The sequence below is a fragment of the Palaemon carinicauda genome, chromosome 6 (genome assembly GCF_036898095.1).
Source record: "Palaemon carinicauda isolate YSFRI2023 chromosome 6, ASM3689809v2, whole genome shotgun sequence".
In the NCBI taxonomy this organism is placed as follows: domain Eukaryota; kingdom Metazoa; phylum Arthropoda; class Malacostraca; order Decapoda; family Palaemonidae; genus Palaemon; species Palaemon carinicauda.
In genome coordinates, this window is record NC_090730.1 from 154,485,080 (window position 1) to 154,497,695 (window position 12,616).

At 38.3% G+C, this 12,616-nt stretch overlaps 1 long non-coding RNA gene across 1 annotated transcript in view; it reads right to left on the bottom strand.

Moving 5' to 3' along the window:
• Window positions 1-1,437: 1,437 nt before the first annotated feature.
• LOC137642749 (uncharacterized) overlaps window positions 1,438-12,616 on the bottom strand; it is a 136,756-nt gene continuing 125,577 nt past the window's right edge. Inside the window, exons 2-3 of the long non-coding RNA XR_011044853.1 lie at window positions 9,907-10,032; window positions 1,438-1,607 (exon numbers count right to left, since the gene is read on the bottom strand). This is a non-coding gene — a long non-coding RNA (uncharacterized lncRNA). The remainder of the gene's footprint in view (window positions 1,608-9,906; window positions 10,033-12,616) is intronic.

Consider the following 12,616-nt stretch of genomic DNA (forward strand, 5'->3'; position numbering starts at 1 on the left):
AGTGGATGGGGCTTTATAGTCTACACAGGTTGGATACAAGCACTAATGTTTTTGATTGGGATTTAGTGTTTCCAGTCCAGTATTGTATCATATCCATTACAGTATGAACAGCAACATTAATATTGGAAAAACTGGTCTACAGCATTAATAATTACTTAATCCATTAACTGTGTAAAAGGTTACGGTGAAAGTAGTGATCAGACATGCAAAAGGAAGCCATTCAACTTATGATCATGATCTACAGGACGGCAACATTTTATAGGTGGTGGTGCATGAGAATGGACCACACCGTTTTACTCTTGGAGAAGGTTTTACTCTTGGAGAAGGTTTTACTCTTGGAGAAGGTTTTACTCTTGGAGAAGGTTTTACTCTTGGAGAAGGTTTTACTCTTGGAGAAGGTTTTACTCTTTGAGAAGGTACAACCATAATACATTTACAATGAACTAGATGAAAAAACTAAATATTAATGTGTACTAGTATCAAACTACACTTCAGTAAGGTTTTCCCCTTGTGTTCTCGCTTTGTATGTAATCTGGGATTTGTTGTTCAAAGTGTTCTGACAACTGCTTGCCCATCAGGAACTTCCCAGTTGTGGATGCACCCTTTTACCACAATTCTTTAAAAACTCAATATATGTATTCTATAACATACCACTTGCTATGCCATCCAGCACCTAAATCTCATGCATGCAGGTCTGATAACCAAGACTAAATTAGCCCCAAATAAAGTACTGTACAACTTTCAAAACAACAACTTACAAGTAGTATAACCATAATGAAATCAGATACTAAACGTTTACCTGTCATAATTTCAAAGATTACTCAGGGACAAATGTATTTCTTTACCTATAGACTGGCCAGATATATATTCAATTTAAATTTCTAGAAAATCTAAACTTCTTACACTTAGTTCTTACAAAGAAAAGGTCGGAAGTATAACTAGTCTTATTGCAATAACTTCCTGTATATATTTATGAGCCATTTTCAGGTTATATCAAAACCAAGATGGTACTTCAAACCAATTATTTAATTTTTTCACCACTTAATTAAAAATGGTCTCCTTGTTTCCTTGAATTAAGTAACCATGCAAATTATTGTTTCAGAGGATCACTAATCCACTATATATCCAAGTAATTCAATATCCAGCATGGTACAATTGATAATCAATTTACTTTTCCAGTAAGTTGGTTGAGCAATGAGTAAATATCAGTTATAACTTTGAAACCAAATTTATTTTATGACAATAGCACAATTATATTAACAGGCATATCTGTTAGCACTAGATGGTTTCATGAAATGTAGGCATTTACGTAGGCATTTACCAATGTTGGGTCTAAGTGATTTCAGTTCCTTTTTTGTCAAGGGCATGATCAGTACTGGTCAAGTTAGTAACTACTAGAGATCCCACTAACATTCTGTACATTTAGTAAAATAATGGTTTAAGGAAAAGTTTATTTTCATTAATACAATATAATTTACCAAGATACAAATTTACTATACTATACAAAGTCTTTACACAGTTCTTACTTCATTCCCTAAAATCCACGAAGTTTGGGTCTTCTCAATCCAAATGCTTGAAGACTCACTGTATAAAGATTGGCTGGAAATCTGAAAAAATTAAACTATTACTCAACACTACCAATAATATATATATATTAGTTCCATATTTCTTATCTATTACTGAATTATACAAATGATTGTTGAGTAATGAAAAACACTACCAATAATATATTCTTTAAAAATTCTTCCATATTTATTATCTATCACTGAATTATACTAAAGATTAAAATTTATAGCTAGGTGTCTGTAGTTACCAGCAGGTAGCCACTGACACTCCTGGGGCTTGAAGGAGATCTTACAAGGACAGCTCTGTATAGTCAGTAACAAATTTTTAAATATTTGTGATTTGTGCCTACACTGATACAAACCTTCGTTCTTAGGAAGCTTTTTAGGAGAGAAGTTCCTGTAACCAAAGTGGCTGGTTTAAAATACTGCAATAAACAATTTTAAGGAGCAGGATTGCTTATTCCAATACAACTCCTATAACCTGAAATTCAGGAGATGGGGCTAGGTTTGTCTTAGACTGAGGACATATACTGTACCTTAATATTCATATCCCCACACCAGAAGGATGGAAGAGAAGCCCCTCTAAGTGTTAAGTAGAATAGCGATTTGGTATGGTAGATTAACTGCATCATAGCCCGATTTTGTAGTTGTCGTGGTCTGAAAGGTTGAGACTACTTCAGGTAGCATCTTGGTGCCCTCGCAGAGCAAATAAGTAAATCATCAAGACTATCATTTGCTTCCCTATGTGAGGAAATTGAGAAACTTTCAAAATCATTTACAGCCAGATTTAGAGTTGCTCGCCACAAACTCGAACATAGGACAGCAAAAAATCTCCACCCTTTGAACACTAAGATACAAAAAGCCGAGCAGCTCTCGCACTGTAGGCTGTACAGCCTTCACCTTTGAAATGATAAATGCTTCCAAGTTGTGGTACCTTTGAAGGTGCGACATGCAGAGCAAGTTGGGTCAAATGGTTAACACTAAACCTTTGTCAAAAGCATTAGGTCTAGGTACTATTCTGCTCTAGGTCAATCAGCAGTCACCAATGTCATACTGAGATTGCTGTAGACAATAACCTGTTAAGCACCCATTGAATCAGGTCAAAATTGCTGAAAATTAGACATCCAGGGTGTCCCACAGATATCGAAATGCATCTTCTAATGCTAATGCCAGATCTGTTTACCACCCATTAAATCAGGTCAAAATGGCTAAAAAAAAAACATTTAGGCCATTCCATGGATATTTTAATGCATCTTCTAATGCTACTATCTGCCCTGGAACTGGCAAGCAGTAAATTGGAAGTTCCTCAGAGCCTAGTCGCAAAGAGGTCTATTGTTGGGGATCCCCAGAAATCAAGAGGTTCCTGCCACTTGAAGGATGAAGGTCTACTTTGGATGTGCAATAACATTCCTCTTGCAGGGAATGAATCTTGCCAACAACCCTACTACATTGTTCAGTGCTCACTCATGATCCTGCATTGCCAACAAGTAGGGGGGGCTGGAAAACTGAACCTTACGCTCATTAAGGTATGCTGCTACGGTAGTGTTGTCACTCATCAATGCTATAGGGACTCCTATCATGTCCTGCTGAAATTAAAGTAGCACCATAGAGCTTTTTGACAAATTTTGTATGTATATTGGACACTGCTACATTTATTTCAAGTATCAGCTCTGAGGGAAGACACTCCAAAGGAGTTCCTATCAACAGATTCTTGCCCCTCAGCCACCAACCTAGATTGGACCTCCCTACTTGTTCCTAAGGAACACGATGGGGTGGGTCGCTTATTGATGATTAATGTATTCAGACAATTTTAGTGACCACTGGTGAAGACTGCCATGAAGGAAAAGTTTAGTTTCTCTAATGATGACAGTGGACCCATAACTGCTGCCAATGCCATACTGGTAGATATTGATGGCGTAATTAAAGGCACACTACTCTTCAGTCTTGTGACTAACCCTTTCTACCCCCTTACTTCTGGACTGGCCAAACAGCTGTTAGTGTAGATTCTATTTTTCCTAGTCTGTCACTAAGGGCTGACTTTCAAAGGAGTCATAACAACTTTATTCCTTTGAGTTGGTCCTGTTCGAGGTTTTGAATTTCACATCACTGAGGTAGAGTACTTCTTAGACTTACTACCCTTTTCAACCTTTTCTTCACTGGAAATAGCTAGAATGGCTAATAAGGATGTTCCCCAAAGCCAAAGCCACCCATTGACCAATCTGTCTGGTGAATTTGTTAGCCAAAGAATCTTTCCATGCAAGGACATTTTGTCCGTTGGTTAGCCGATTAGCGAGTGAAGGCGACTGCCTTTACACCCGAGAGCTATATCTGAACTACTTCTCAGGGTCACCCAGATCGTGAGGTGGCAGCAAAGGCCACTGTTCCTGACCAGATATTCATCCACGTCGTTGCCTGGATACTAGCCATTGCAGTAGCCTCCATATCCACCAATTGATGCTATAAATATTGAATATTGCAACCCCTGATCTCAATTGATTGACCACGTGTTAGGATTGTGAATGCTGTGTACATTGACAGGAAAGGACAGAATTCCTCATGGAAAAAATTGTTATGCAACTGACACGCAAAGGACTGAATTCCTGACATAAAATAGTTTCCCTAGAGTATGAGAGGGGCAAAATCCTCGTCAAAACACCTCTCAGGAAGCTAGTTCCTTCAGCCAGTCTCTCGTGCATCAGTAACAACTATTGCCTACCCTCCCAGGTCAATTTTGTCAAGGGAAGCTCCAAAGTAGATTATGAACCCATGTAAAATGCCAAGGGCTAAAATAGTAAGTTTTCCTTATCCTTAGAGCTATTGTTAGTTCATGCAGGCCATTAACCTGCTTAAGGAGGGTCAAAACCATTAAAAAAGCTAATTAGTTTTCTATTCTCAAGGAACACAGACCAAGGACAAAACTCAACCCTTAGAAAATCCTCCAAAAATAAAGGAAATTTGGGAGAATTTAGATAATGCAGATAGAAGTAAAACTAAAACTAGTAAATCTTGGAAACTAGCAAACCAGAGAAAAAATAGAAAATTCCCTCAGTGGCACAATTCAATACTCACTCTGTAAGAAACAATAGAAAACTTCAGGACAATGATAGCTACTGAGGAACTAGAAGGCATAGGAACTACTACCAAGACCTGGATTAAAGAAAAAAAGTATTTTCAGAATACAAAATAAGTTTCAAGCTTTTCAAGAAGGAAAACCTTTTCGGGAAGGTTGAGGGGGGAGAATGCTGTTAAAAGTCACCTAAACCCAATAGAAATTTAATCAAACTGAATATGAAATGACACGAGCAAAAAACACCATAGGAAAAAACGTCCATACTAGTAATATACAACCCACCACGACTTTCAAGAACAATTAGCGCTGTGTAGTCAAACACAATAAGCTAGCTGTCCTAGTGGGAGACTTCAATGCAGCAATAAACTAGGACACTGAATTTTACATCATACAAAGAGGGACAGGATACTAGAATTTATCTACAAAGAATTCATCTATCAGTTGGTCAACCCAACTAGTTGTGTTAGGGAAAATTCAGTATCCAACTTCTCAGTAGGCGAAATATTGGCGTGTGACCACAATAGCTAAGTTTCAGGTAAACAAGTCTTAAAAGAAAAAAAAAAGCTAGACTACAGACAAGGTAACTAGATACAACTGGGAATAAACCAAGAATTTAGAATACTGTACAACAGAACTGGGAACATATACAATGGGACTAGAAATATACAAAGGGGCTAAATGTACACCACATACAAAAATTCTATCAAATGAACTCCACAGCCAAATGGTTTAACACAAATAGCCAATGCAATAAGCAAAGACAGGAAAAATCAATAGGTCCACAGTCCATAATTCGTGAAATTACCGAATACAAAACGTTAAGCAGAAACTTGGATTAACTAGTTAGAACTGCTAAGATCAATGGAGAGAAAGTGGCTTTAGCTAGTAAAGAAAGCCCTAGATGAATTTTTCCTCATGTAAACAGAAAACCAATCAAAAACATCAGCCCATTAAGAGTAATATAAATGACTTGGAAAAAACACTGATAAATGCTTATTTCACAACTTATTCACTAGAGAAGAATCAATGAACCCCCCTGAACCAGCTATCAAATATGAAGGGCCACAAGCAATGGAAGATATCAAAAAGAACTCGTCAAGGCACCAGGTCCAGATTTTCATCTAAGATTATATTACTAGAATAAGAGAACCCTACACTTACAAAATGGTCCTTAACAGACAACATAAGAACAGCACCAGATGTTATTTAAGCAATGTTCCTTCAATCAACAAGGGACCAAGAAAAGAACCTGGAAATTACAGACAGTGTAACTTGTCTCTTGCAAATTTTTTTTTAATTCATTGTAGACCCAATAGTAGAACAGAAAAAATCTTTTGATAGACAGCCAACATTTGGACCAAAATTCCTGAGCAACACATCTTTAAATTTTTCCACATGTTTAGCATAAATGACCAAATCAGGGCAATAGACATGTATCTAGACTTTCAAAAGGCTTTTTAAAGTCCCTCAAAAATAATGGTTCAAATTAGAGAGCTAGGCATCATTGATGAGCTAGGTGAATAGATTGAAGATTGGCTGACAAACAGAAAACAGGTTGTAATCAATTGAGAAGCCTCAGAGTAGGCAGCTGTTACAAACATTGTACCTCCAGGATCTATCCTTGGCCCATTACTATTTATGATTTGTATTAACAGATTTTATTATTATTATTATTACTAGCCAAGCTACAACCCTAGTTTGAAAAGCAAGATGCTATAAGCCCAAGGGCTCCAATAGTGAAAAATAGCCCAGTGAGGAAAGGAAACTAGGAAAAATGGTGAGAATAAATTAACAATAAATAATTCTAAAAACAGTAACAACGCCAAAACAGATATGTACTATATAAACTATTATCAACGTCAAAAACAGATACCTCTCATATAAATTATAAAAACCTCTCATATAAACTATAAAAAGACTCATGTCAGCCTGGTCAACAAAAACATTTGCTCCAACTTGGAACTTTGAAGTTCTACTGATTCACTAACTATTAGGAAGATCATTCCACAACTTTGTAACAGCTGAAATAAAACTTCTAGAATACTGTGTAGTATTGAGCCTCATGATGGAGAAGGCCTGGCTATTAGAATTAACTGCAGGGTACTCGGTCCTAATATACACTGCCATTCCCCAGGCCCTAGGGATGGCATCACATTTCAACATTATTGGCTTCTTAAAACCAGTTATAAGGAGCTCAGATGAGTGCATCATATTAGAAACCAAAGTTTCTGAGCACAAAAAGAAAATACTGTGTGGACGCAACTGTAAGGTCTTGGCTATTTGCATGAAGACCACGAATATTGCAATACAGAAGACGACATTGACAAAATCTAGGACGTACTGGTCCTGGATTTCGTTCAATGTCTCCAGACAGCATAAGAATAGAAATAAAGACATCACTTAAAAACTAGATTAATAAGAATTACGTGTATAACAAAAACAATATGTACAGAATTACAAATAAAGTTATTGATGAATTAGGATCAACTTTATAGCAAAATTTGCCAAATCTACTAAACTAGGCATAAATGTGGTGAATCAGTAGACAAAGCAGCCTTGAGAAGACCTATTCAAATTGGGAGATTGGTTCAAAAAAGGGCAAGTGCCTTTCAACTGTGGGAAATTTTTGCACAGACTTGAGTAACCCACAAATATATTACTCACTGCTGGGTACTGAAATAGAAATTGTGGACCAGAAAGTCAGCTTTATTAGCAATGATTTGAAGTTCACCAAAGAGCATACAAGTTGAAAAAGCAGCACAAACTAATAGGTTATGAAAAAAAATATAAAAAGACATTGTACTATAGCTGTACTCATCACATCTAGAATAAGAGCCCTATTCTGGGCTCCAAGTATTCACAAGGATTTAGATGGACTGGAAGCCATACAAGCTAGCAAGCGTGATGCAACAATAAGAATTTGGATATACACCGAGCATAGAACGTTTGAACTCATTTGACCTAAAAGCTCGACAACTAAGTGGACAGCCAAGACATACAAAATTCTTAAAGGAATAAATGTAGACTACAACCTCTTCACACTTGGCACAAACCAGTCCAGAAGTAAGCAATTCAAATGGAATTAAAAAGATACAACCTACTCAGTGGTAATTTCTATACATACAAAATGGCAAATTTATGGAACAGACTTCCAGTGGATGTAGTGAACAGTTAACACCGATAAAATCAAGAAGTTAATTATAAAAATTACATTTAAACTAATTCACTATATGAGAGCATATCTTAATTCCTAGATGAGAGCACTGCTTCACAATTTGCTTTGTCAGTCATGACTAATGACTTCCCCCCTCAAAAAAGTTCAAATTCTTTGAGGAAGTTTGCATAACCTAGAGGTCATGCACTTTGGGAAATACTCATAAGATTCTTCCTGTATGTAGGAATATCTTGCCAAATAAGGGCCCATTTGGTCCTGTGCTAGCCTTGGGGGACATTTATCTGAAGGGCTTACAGACACAAGAGACCTTGGGCTACTTCACACCTGATGGTTACAGTCTGGGTGAGCAAGTACTAGAAGAGCTGAACCTTGGTGTTTTAGGGAACACTCCCTACTGGACTGACCCTAAAAACCATGTGAACAAAGTGCCCTCAGGAGGAAAAGGAGAACTAATAGGAGACTTGTCGGAATAAGAGCACCCTTTAATAAAGGTTTCCTGGATAGCTGGCTGGTCACATGCTGCAGTATGTGATGTTCCTGCCAAAATGATGACTACGCAAGCGTATTCTACTGGGGAGTGCCTGTCCACAGATGTACGTGGTACAATGTGTGGTGTCTACACTTAAAAGTGCAAAAGTTGTAGATTACTATCATTAACCGACTGTCCACAGGTAAGTGAACAGTTGCACCCATTTGCACAGGATAACTTTCCCCAAGAGGGTGGTGCAAGCAATGATTAAAGCATGCATGATTCAGGGAACGCAAGCAAGAGTACACATTTGTGCGACCAGATAAGCGCTTTCTGCTAGAGTGCCAAGGGTTTCTGGATGTGTAGGGCACATGCATACGAAGGGAGTGCTGTATTCAAGGGAGAATTTTCCAACAAGAATGTGCTAAATGGGGAATGAGCACACACAGTTTAGTCCCTATTTGGAGATTATGCACAATAGAGGAGTGGACTTGCGAGCAAACGTTTACCCGATTTCTGTACCCGTAGAAGAACGTGCGTGAGCATGAATCACAAGCATATGAAAGCTCAATGTTTGATGACTGCAGAAAGTTTGGTGCACATCTTTAGGGGCACAAGAGCAAGTGAATGCTCAACATCAGCATTAGCACCAATTTAAGGGTGTTAAGCTCAAGATCATGCGAGCAAGAGTGTGGTTTGAAGAGTATGTTTAATGTACAGCACATTCTTGCAGAATTGCAGGCACAAACAAGGGGTTGCTTATAAATACGAGTGCATGCGTGGGTGCCCAGGAGCACATAAGGTCTCTGTTCTCATCTGATTTCCATCTGAGAAGATCTGAAGACTTTATACTATAACAGCCACAGAGTGGATCCCTGGTATAGCAAATTACTCATGCTTCTGAAAAGTAGGCAAACTGAGTGTGAACAGGTGAGGTGGAATTCTTTCAAGTATGCACAGTGCGCTAATGTGCATGTATGGCAATTCATCATATTAGCGCACCAATGATCAGGCACATCTCTCTGGTAGTCTTAGATGAAAGCATCACTGGGACTGGGGTAACAATCTCCTAAGAGAAATTATAGGAGTCAAGTATATGCAACTCTTGAATTTAGAATTTATCTTTTAGAGCTATTTCGTCCACAAAATGGGAAAATGGCAGACTTCTTTCCTCTCAACCAGCAATGCTAAGAGATTAAGGGGCAACAAAGGTGAAGGAGTAACTAAGTTATCCTATCAAATGTGTGATTTGTCCCACTCCTGTTACAATGACTCGAGTCTACATTGCTATTATAAAGGAAGTTTATTTCCCTGGCATAATTATCAAGAAAAAAAATGAAGTTGGCAGAACTGGGAGCATGTCTTATTCAGCAGCTGAAAATTTAGTAAACCTGAGCTTGGCAGGGGGCTGTAGGGCTTCCCCACTACCTGCCATAACTACCAACAAATTTTGACAGCATTATCCTTTTAAAGAAAGAGGGTTTGTATCAGAGTAGGTACAATTTGCCACTTCTGGCTCAATTTAAAATCTGCATACACCCTGAAGCATTGCCAGAATAAGTTAAAAATATTAAGAAAATCCTTCAGGTAAGGGTGAAAATTTTGGATTCAGTAACTTGCAACTCACCTATGCAGTTGGTGAATTAAATTTCAATAAATCCCAATAATATTTGTGTGCTTGTATGCATGGTAATTTTCATCAGAGTATCTTTAAAAACAGTTGATAGCTTCAGGAGAAACATCCTGCCAACACCTGCAAAGTAAAAATAAAATAATTTCTTCTGCAACATTACAAGACAATGTTAAAATAGGCAACTTTTGTGGAAGTCTTTAATGATTAATGTTAAACTAGGCAACTTGTTAATTTATAGATTTTTTTCAAGACCCTATTTCTAATAAAATTACCTTTTAAACAGACATTTACACGAAGTTTAGTATAACCTACCCCTACCCTATTATAATAATTGTGTACATCCGTCACTAAACTAGCTATTATAACCTTATTACTTTGTTTTCAATATAAAATGCAAGCGAGGACTGAAAACTAAGATACCCAACACTCCTGAAGAGTAGTACCTAAATAATTATTCTGCAAAAATAGAAGATTCAAAGAAAATATTGATACTTTTTAGTTTGAAACTAATGACAAACCAAAGTCTAATATGAATACACATTCACAGAAGTGCTGGTAACTGAATCAGATTGTACAGTAATACCATAAATTATGTAGAAAGCAAGCTTTCAAAGATTGAGGCACAAGAATGTAGTTTCAACTTAATGTGCAGTAACTGATTACCGATATATTATTCTGTATTGGTAATACCTGGTTACAGCACAGGCCACACAATTTTAGTATTGAAGAAAATTAAAATATTAAGTGTCAAAACTTGCAAGCTATCATATTAAAGCTATAGTACCCGGTACCTGCATTTAATAATGCACCTTAGTAGTAACTAGTGAAAAGATTCATTACCAAAGGATTAAATTTGGGTTATATTGCCATGTGCTGGGGCCCAGGTGCAATTAAGGAAACAGTTGCAAAAGTTTATAGCTGGGAGGTTGGACAGCAAACTCTGTTGAGGATGAAGGAAAAGGTTAAGCAGAAGGCTAAAGAGCCACCGTTACTACAGGCCCAAAGAAAATGCAAATACCTACTATGCATTTCTGGCAAAAAAAGTTTTTTTTCTTTAAAATCTAATTATTTTATCAGAATGTTACTTTGACAGTACTAAATACGTCCCCCTGGTTTTGATACTTTAATGCATTGGCAAATCTCGTTAATTAAGGTGTTTACTGTTGGCCTAATAAAGCCTAAGCCAAGTGAATCAGTAAGTAGGTAAAACAATTCTAATACCTACACTATTTCGTCCCTCTCCTCCCTCAGTCTAGACGACCCTCCCTCTCGTATCTCACCAGTAACCCCTATCCTAGTCTCTCCAGCATCGCTTACTCTACATTTTCTGTAACTTTTTATATTTAAAATAAAATTGATATGTTGGATTCTTATAATTCTTAAGATTTCAAGATATTGTCTTTCGTCAGGGTGTATAAGGAGTTTATAGCCTTTAGCCTTTTTATCCAACTTTATGAACCTGGCCGGAGAGCTGCTGTAACTTGTGTAAATACGAAACTCGAAAAATCCAAAATTTGATATATCATCGACGTAATCCTTGGCCCAAAAAGTGGATTTTGAGCGAAGCGAAAAATCTATTTTTGGGCGAGAGCCATGTCGTCCTGATGGAAGGTTCCTTTAGTAGCTTCCTAAGGGTATATTTGACTACAGTGGATATTCCCAGAGATTTAAACTAAAGGTTTCCAGAATTCTAACTTCTGGCGCGAGTACCCTCAAGATTATCCTTTAGGATATCGCATAACGAGACTTATTCTTGACACGCCCCATAGCTATCTGCACCCCACTTAGCGTTTACGCTTCGAGGGGGGAACAAGTGGCAAGATATAGGAGGAGCCGAGTGGTTAACTGACGATTGATGGTAGTGACCCCGGTTCGTCTTGTAAGGGGTAAATCTGCGCTTCTTCTTGAAGAAAGCTTGCTTTTGGGCTTCGACCTTCTTTTTGGCAGTGAGGCCCCACCTCACCTGCAAATTTTGGTTTGCTCTAGCATCGTCTTGTAGAACCTTGTTCACCACCACCTGAGGGAAGAGGGTTTTACCCCAGCAGGAGGAAGCTATCAGCCTGTTCGGTTCATGTCTGATAGAGGCCTCGGACAGAACGTATTTCCTACAACTAACCCGAGCAGACCACAAATCGTGTAGGTCGATTTGGTAGGACAGAGATAGGCTCTTCGTGAATATCCGAAACAAGGTCTCAGTGGGATAAAGCGAGGCTAGGGACTCCGCGAGGTGGGGTCCGTCTCTTTAAGAGCCGGCATGGCAGAACCTTCTTTGACAGCTTGAATAGTATGACCTGTCAATTTATCCGTAATAGGCAAGGTAATAATGGGAGCAGTTGTAACTATGGCGTAGGCCCCTTTGTGTGGGGTGAGCTTGGAATTAGCGCACCCCCAGACCGACAACGTCCTGGCCCAGACAGCTTGGGCCTGCTCTTTAGGAAATATTACCGTTACCTTCGGTACCTTGTCTAACCTAACCAAGGTATGCTCTTTCAAACGGACTAATCCGTTGAATGGGAATTCTAGTCCCGGAGGGTAAATTCTAGGTCCTCTAGAGGATGGGCGCCTATGCCATCCAGAGTTATGGTACTATCTATATATGGAGCATGTAAGGCAAACCTTCATGGGTTGTTTTTATCAAAGGGGGTTAACTTCGATGCGTCTGGGGCTGAAGGGGGAGTCATCCGAGTTCCTGAACGGATCAGAT